General features: G+C 41.6%; 1 non-coding gene across 1 annotated transcript; it reads right to left on the bottom strand.

Moving 5' to 3' along the window:
- Positions 1-572: 572 nt before the first annotated feature.
- Positions 573-679, bottom strand: LOC143527712 (U6 spliceosomal RNA). The gene has a single exon (XR_013134247.1). It is a non-coding gene; the product is annotated as a U6 spliceosomal RNA (small nuclear RNA).
- Positions 680-7892: the final 7213 nt, after the last annotated feature.

Below are 7892 nucleotides of genomic sequence, written 5' to 3'. Positions count from 1 at the left end.
AAATGGTTTTTGAAGTGTTTCAGTCATTTATTTAAATTAAAATACTTTGTCAATGTATTTGAACTCAGAAAAGGAAGTAGGGCAAAATGGAGGGCCAGGCAAAACCTGACAGGGTGGGGTGGGATGGGTAATATATGGTGGGTGGGGCTCCAGGTCAAGGGGTGTGAATTCTATTAAAGGTATGAGATGGGATACAACCCCTGCTGCATGTTGTTTTGCCAGCTCTGGCAAGCATGGTTCAATTGTTCATGGACCGATCCCTAGCTCCAGAGAGAGGTGTCCTGATATATTATTGATTTCAATATTTAAACCACAGCTGAAACATAGGCTCTTTGCGTAGTGCTATCGGATAGTATATCCCTGCTGATAATCACACTGCTTTACCTATATCCCTAGTGCCTTATCTTGTTTCACTCAGTCGCAAGTGGTATTTCTACCCTATGCTGTTTCTGCCAATCGACCTTGACCATGAGACAAGCCAGCAAATTTGAGAATAAAAACAGTATTGGCGCGAATCTCGGTTGGCAGAAGGTCAACGCCGCAGGATTGCCGTGCCATTTCTCCGGGTTCCTCAAAATGTGGAGCGCTTCACGGATTTGCGTGTCATCCTTTCGCAGGGGCCATGCTAATCTTCTCTGTATTGATCCAATTTTAGTATATGTGCTGCCGTAGCAAGCACAGTAGATGATATGCAGGGGCGTGCATATAACTCCTCGTGCCAGGAAAAGGGCTCTGCAAAAGGGCAGGTCCCAGAAATTCCTCTAGTATCACTATGATCCCTCAGAGATCAAGAAGGACACGCCCCTTAGGCATGGACCTAAATAACTCCACCCCCAAGCCCAAGACCAAGACCAAGCCTTTTTGATGTTTATACCTCAAAATGTAACCCTACAAGCTAAAAACAGCCAAGAGAGTCAGTTACAAAGTCAAAACACATGCGCACATTGTCAGATACCTAAAGTGCCCAGTAAGTATGACTTGACCAAGCAGATAGTTAGGAAGCCTGCCCCATACCGACATAGAAAAGGAGATAGGGCAAAATGAAGAGCGGGGCAAAACCTGACAGGGTGGGGTGGGATGGGTCAGTGTTGGGTAAGTTACTTTAAAAAAGTAATTCGTTACAGTTACAAGTTACCTTGTTTAAAATGTAATTGTAGTGTAACTTTTCTGATTACTTTTGAAAAGTAATGTAACTAATTACTTTTGGATTACTTTTTGATTACTTTAAGGTTTAAATGCATATTGACCCATGATCAACATTTAATCAACATTTAATTTTTGAGAACTAACAGTGTGAACCTTAAAAGAGTTCTAAGCTGAGAGGGAATTGCTGACAGGCAATCACAGGAGGTCCACAAGAAGAGATGCCTGCACCAGGCATGTAAGATTCTCAGACTCCTATCATCGGGCCATACTCTTTTCTGCTCCTCCCCCAGGCTCTACCATTTTCAGTTTGCAGACTAACACAAGCAGGTTCAGAAACCACTTCTTCCCCAAAGACCATTCTTTCCTTCCCCTCTATCCATACCTTACCATCCACACAAAATCTGTGCAATGTTCCTCTTCAATTCACATCTGTATAGTCCTATCTACAGTGTTATAGGATAATCTGTATATTATCTGTATGATTCCATCTGTATTTATCACATTTATTTATACCGTATATTTTTCTTTGCCCTGTGCATTGTACTGCCATAACTACATTACACATACATGCATTTCCCTAGTTAATTTATCTACTCTGCACATATCTATTAACCATCTTTACTTACACTAGCTGTAAATAACTGCATTTTATCTCTAAATACTGCATTCTATACAATCTGCACGTGTTGCACTTGATTAGATACCAAACTGCATTTCACTAGTTCATACAAATTTAATTTAAGTGTATTGCTTGTTGAACGGTAGGTCTAAGATAGATCCAATGATACCGGTAGGCTAGGTCGTGTCATAGACATCGACAAACGGTTTTCCAACACAAACAGTCATAAATATTCATTTGATACGGTCTGTCATTGTATAATGTCATGTATGATTCCAACGAATACCTGTTTAGGACTTTAAACAGCTAATTTGGTTACCCTGTAAATCAAGCTAGCATACTAAAGGACAAACACATTCAAGTGAATGGTAGTTAGCCCAGCAGGTAGCGCACTATGGAAACCAGTTTGACGGTCAGCATACCTTGCTGTTATCTCGCTTACAACCTCAATAGTGGTTGCCTTCTGATCGGAAATAATCACAAATAGTTGCCGATGGTAGCACATGGTTCACATTTATTTACAACACGTAGCGAAAACAAATGCTCCTTAAATGTCCAGTGCTTGAAGGCGTCTGTCATTATTGCTGCTTGAGCTGAAACCAACCGTGCGCTTGCTGCTCCAGCACAGAAACAAGCGGGAAACGGCGATAGAGGGCGCAAAGCAATAAAAATATCATTTAATATTTTTTAGGGAAAATATTTTTGTTTATATTTTTAAAATGTAACTAAAATTGTAATTCTTAATTTTTCCAGAAGTAACTGTAACTGAATTACATATTTTCTCATTGTAACTGTAACGAATTACAGTTACACTTTTTTGTAATTAAATTACATAACGTCGTTACATGTAACTCGTTACTCCCCAACACTGGGATGGGTAATATGGTGGGTGGGGCTTCAGGTCAAGGGGTGGGGATTCTATTAAAGGTATAGGACGGGACTGAAGAAAACTCCAGTCTACAACACGAAACTCTACAATGGACGAACTTATTATGAAGGAGTCCCTTGACTATGTTTTTAACTGAAACATGGCAGCAAAGCCTGGAATATGTTCATCTGCGGGAACTCTGTCCAGGTAACTTTTCTGTGCTTGCAACTCCCTGGGAAATGCGCAGAGGGGGTGGATTAGTGGCCGTGTTTAAAGATTGTTTTTCATGTAGGCTAGTTAAATCAGCCCCCTTCGTTTCTTTTGAGCTTCACATAATTAAAGTTGGCTCTCTGAAAATATTTTATTGTATTTTAATTTACCATCCTCCATGTGCAGCCAGTGTGTTTTTAGCTGAGTTCACTGTCTGAGTTTCTGTCTTCTATTATTAAGCTGGAGAATGTTTTAATATTGGGTGATTTTAATCTTCACATTGACGATGTATCCTGTAAGGCAGCGGCTGATCTAATTTCTATCACAGACTCTTTTCATTTTACTCAACATGTGTGTGTCCCTACTCATAAAAAAGGCCACACATTGGATCTTGTTTTCTCAATAGGCCTTATTGTGGAGGATGTTTCTGTGGAGGAGATATTTTTAAGTGATCATGACTGTATATACTTTAATGTGTCTTTTAGTCCTGATCCAACTCCTCCTTGTCATCTGATTCAAAGGCGGATCATAAATGAGCACACACCTGAAGCTTTTATTTCTCTTTTTGATACTGCCTCTTTAGATTTAAACATCACTGATGTGGACTCATATGTTTCATATTTTAACACCCACTGTATTGATATTTTGGACATTATAGCACCTGTAAGACAGAGCACTGTGCAGCGTACAAGCTGTCCTTTGATTAACAATGAAATCCTTAGTATGAGGAGAGTTTTCTGTAAGGCTGAGCGTCAGTGGAAAAGCTCTAAGTTGGAGGTTCATAGGCTCCATCCTAAAGAACTGATCAGCTCCCTAAATGAGATTATCAAAAATGCCAGAACAAATTACTTTGCAGATCTCATCAAATCCAAAAGGACAAAATTCAAAAATTTTGTTTGATACAATCAAGAACATTGTTTCACCTACTACTTCTACTGTAAGTGCTTTGACAAATGCTGATTGCAATCGTTTTTTAAATTATTCCACAGACAAAGTTGCTAACATTAGGGCCTGCATCTCTCCATTATCATCCCCCTGTCTGGTCCTGCCTCCTTTTCTGACCTCTAACTTATGGTCTTCCTTTGCCCCAGTGTCAGTTCAGGACATTACAGAATTGCTGGGTCGAATGAAAATATCCTCTAGCCCCCTTAATGTCATACCCCCATCTCTTTTTAAAAATATTTTTTATTGTATTGGCTCAAGTATTGTAAAATGGATTAATTTCTCTCTTGGCGCCGGTTCTGTACCTCACTGCTTCAAAACAGCTGTTGTCTGTCCTCTGTTAAAAAAGCCAAATTTGGACTCTTCTCTGCCTGAAAACTATAGACCTATCTCCAAACTTCCATTTTTATCAAAGATCCTTGAGAAGGTTGTAGCTGAACAACTCAACCGCTTTTTGGGGGAAAATAATTTTATGGACATTTTTCAGTCTGGATTTCGTATTATTTCGTTTATTAAAAGTTTCAAGTGACTTGTTGATGGCAGCTGACTCAGGAAACTTTACTGTGTTGGTATTATTGGACTTCTGCCTTTGACACTCTGTTCTTATTAACAGACAGAGATGTGTTTGGTATTTCTGACTCTGCGCTAAACTGGTTAATCTCTTACTTATCTGAAAGGTCTTTTACTGTTCTTATGAATCATGTTAATTCTGATGTTGCACCACTGTCCTGTGGGGTACCCCAAGGTTCAGTTTTGGGCCCAATCCTCTTTTTATTATACCTTTACCCTTTGGGAGACATTTTAAAATGTTACAGTAATGTGTCATATCATCTGTATGCTGATGACATTCAGCTGTACTGTTCCTTTAGAGCCTCTGAATTCCACAAATTGGCTGATCTAGTTAACTGCCTGTCACAAGTTAGTATGGCTTAAGAATGGCTGAACAACTACCTGCAGTAATATGCAAACAAGACTGAAACTCTTATTGTTGCTCCTGATGATAAAATCCCTGCAATCAGGCAGCATCTTGCTTTTTTAACCCCTTTAGTAAAAATAGTCAGTAAAAAATGTGGGTGTTGTTTTTGATAGTTCCTTGTCGTATGACACCCATTGTATAACTTTAGTTCGTAACTGTTTTTTTATTATTTTATTTTTAATAATAATAATAATAATTTTTTTATAATATTTTATATTATTAAGGTTGTGAGAAAAAGAAACTGGCACAATGTATATATAAACATAACAATAACAGATTACAACAATATACATCTTATAACAATTAGTTACAGCAGTCAAACATATAAGAAAGAGAGAGAACAAAGACACTAATTAAAATTGAAAGGCATTAACCAAAATTTTCTAAATACGTCCAAAAAGGGGACCATATTTGCCAAAATTTTTCCGACCTCTGGTGTAGGTCAATTGTCAATTTTTCAAGAGGAAGCAGAGCAGCCACCTGAGAGAACCAAAGGTCCAACGTTGGGGCTTGCTGTGAGGACCAAAGAAGCAGGATACATTTTTTAGTAATAAAGACCAGAAATATAAAGACCTGTCGTAACTGAAAACCAAACATGTCATTAAGCTGATTATTTACAAGGTAAAGTGAAGAGCTCATAGAAAACTGAAAGCCAAAAATGTCTTCTAATACAGAATGTACAGCCATCCAAAATGAGTTAATTTTGTTGCAGGTCCAGAAAGAATAAATAAAAGTACCTTTGTGTGTCTGACATTTAAAACACAAGTCCGACCTGTCTGGGAATATCCTGTGTAGACGCACTGGAGTTAAATAGAATCTCAAATAAAATCAAATCTCTTTATTGTCACGTCACTTTGTACAAGTACACGGGTGAGTGAAAATCTTTGTGCGTGATTCCCTGTTTGTGCAACTTATGTGACATTTACAGCAGGAAGACATATAAATAGAAGAAGAAGTCCAAAAGTCTGGATAGAATAATATAATATATAAAATTTGAATTTAAGGGAGAATTACATATTTACAGATGGCTGGCTCCGTTTTGTTGAAGTAATTTAGTACAGTTGGCAGATATTTTTTATTGTTTTGTGTAAAAGAATGAATGAATTAATGAATGGAGTTGTTTATTACTGTGTTGTGTTTGGTGCTCAATGAGTCAGTGTGTTATGGTGGGGGTGGAAGTTGTGGGTTTTGCTGTTTAGCATCCTGATGGCCTGAGGGTAGAAGCTATCTCGGAACCGGCTGGTCCTGGACTTGATGCTCCTGAATCTCTTCCCACTTTGCAGCTGCGTGAACAGGCAGTGGCTTGGGTGGGTGGGGTCTTTGATGATGTTGTTAGTCCTCCTCAGACAACGGCTGGTGTACAGGTCTTGGAGGTTTGGCAACTGAACCCCGGTGATCTTCTGTGCTGTCCGCGTCACTCTTTGCAGGGCTTTACACTCAAGGGCAGTACAGTTCCCGTACCAGGCGGTGATGCAGCCAGTCAGAACACTCTCCACAGTACAGGTGTAGAATGTCCTGAGGATGCGGGGGTTCAGGCCAAACTTTTTCAGTCGCCTGAGGAAAAAGAGGCGCTGTTGTGCCTTCTTCACTGTCCTTGTAGTGTGTTCATTCCATGTTAGCTCCTCCGTGATGTGAACACCGAGGAACTTGAAGCTGCTGACCCTCTTTACCGTGGCTCCGTCGATGGTGATGGGGGTGTGAACCTGCTTCTGCTTCCTGAAGTCCACTATCAGCTCCTTGGTCTTGCCGATGTTGAGGGAGAGGTTGTTTTCCTGACACCAGTTTGACAGGGTGGTGACTTCCTCTCTGTAGGCCGTCTCGTTGTTGTTGGAGATCAGGCCTATGATGGTTGTGTCATCGGCAAATTTGATGATGACGTTGGAGCTGTCTCTAGCTGTGCAGTCATAGGTGTACAGGCAGTAGAGGAGAGGACTCAGAACGCAGCCTTGGGGGACTCCTGTGCTGAGTGTCAGTGAGGATGAGGTGATGTTGCCCATCTTCACCGCCTGGTGGCGTCCTGACAGGAAGTTGAGGATCCAGCTGCACAGATCGTTGTTCAGTCCCAGGTCCCGGAGCTTGGTGTCTAGCCTGGAGGACACAATGGTGTTGAATGCTGAGCTGTAGTCAACAAACAGCATTCTCACATATGTGTCCCTTTTCTCCAGGTGGGAGAGAACAGTGTGCAGTGTCAGGGCAATTGCGTAATCTGTGGATCGGTTTATCCTGTACGCAAACTGCAGTGGATCGAGTGTTGCAGGTATTGAGGAGCGGATGAAGTCCCTCACTAGCCTCTCAAAGCATTTGCTTATAATGGGCGTCAGAGCTACTGGACGCCAGTCATTTAAGCAGGATGTGCTGTGGGTCTTGGGGATTGGGACAATAGTGGCCTGTTTGAAACACTCCGGCACAACTGAGAGAGAGAGGGAGAGATTAAAAATGTCTGTGAACACTCCCGCGAGCTGATCAGCACAGGCTTTGAGGACCCGTCCAGGGATGCAGTCAGGTCCGGCTGCTTTCCTGCTGTTAATGCACTTAAAAGATCTGCGCACATCAGCCATGGAGAGAGTGAGAGAGGTGCAGCGGTGGAGGGGGTGGATCTGCGCACATCAGCCATGGAGAGAGTGAGAGAGGTGGGTGCAGCGGTGGAGGGGGTGGAGGGGGTGTTTCCTAGAGGCGCAGCATTGTTTACCTCAAAGCGGGCATAGAACGCGTTCAGCTCGTCCGGAAGCGCAGCTGGGATGTTTGTTGCTCCACGAGGTTTTGTTTTAAAGTCTGTGATAGTGTTTAACCCCTGCCACAAACTCCTTGCACTGTTGCTTTTAAACTGTGTCTCCACTTTGGCTCTGTAGTCACGTTTCGCTGCTTTGACGGACTTGCGAAGAGCGTAGCTCGCTTGTTTGTATTCCGCCGCATTTCTGGATTTAAATGCAGATGTGCGCGCGTGAATAGTGGAGCGGACTTCACAGTTGAGCCAGGGTTTTTGGTTGGGGTAAACACGGATGGTTTTTGTCGGCACAACGTCCTCTATACATTTTCTGATGAATCGAGTAACTGAGTCTGTATATTCGTTGATGTTATTGTTGGACGCTTCCCTAAACATCTACCAGTCAGCGTCATCAAAACAGTCCTGG

The sequence above is a fragment of the Brachyhypopomus gauderio genome, chromosome 11, assembly GCF_052324685.1.
Source record: "Brachyhypopomus gauderio isolate BG-103 chromosome 11, BGAUD_0.2, whole genome shotgun sequence".
Lineage (NCBI taxonomy): Eukaryota > Metazoa > Chordata > Actinopteri > Gymnotiformes > Hypopomidae > Brachyhypopomus > Brachyhypopomus gauderio.
This window is presented reverse-complemented; position numbering and strand designations above follow the sequence as displayed.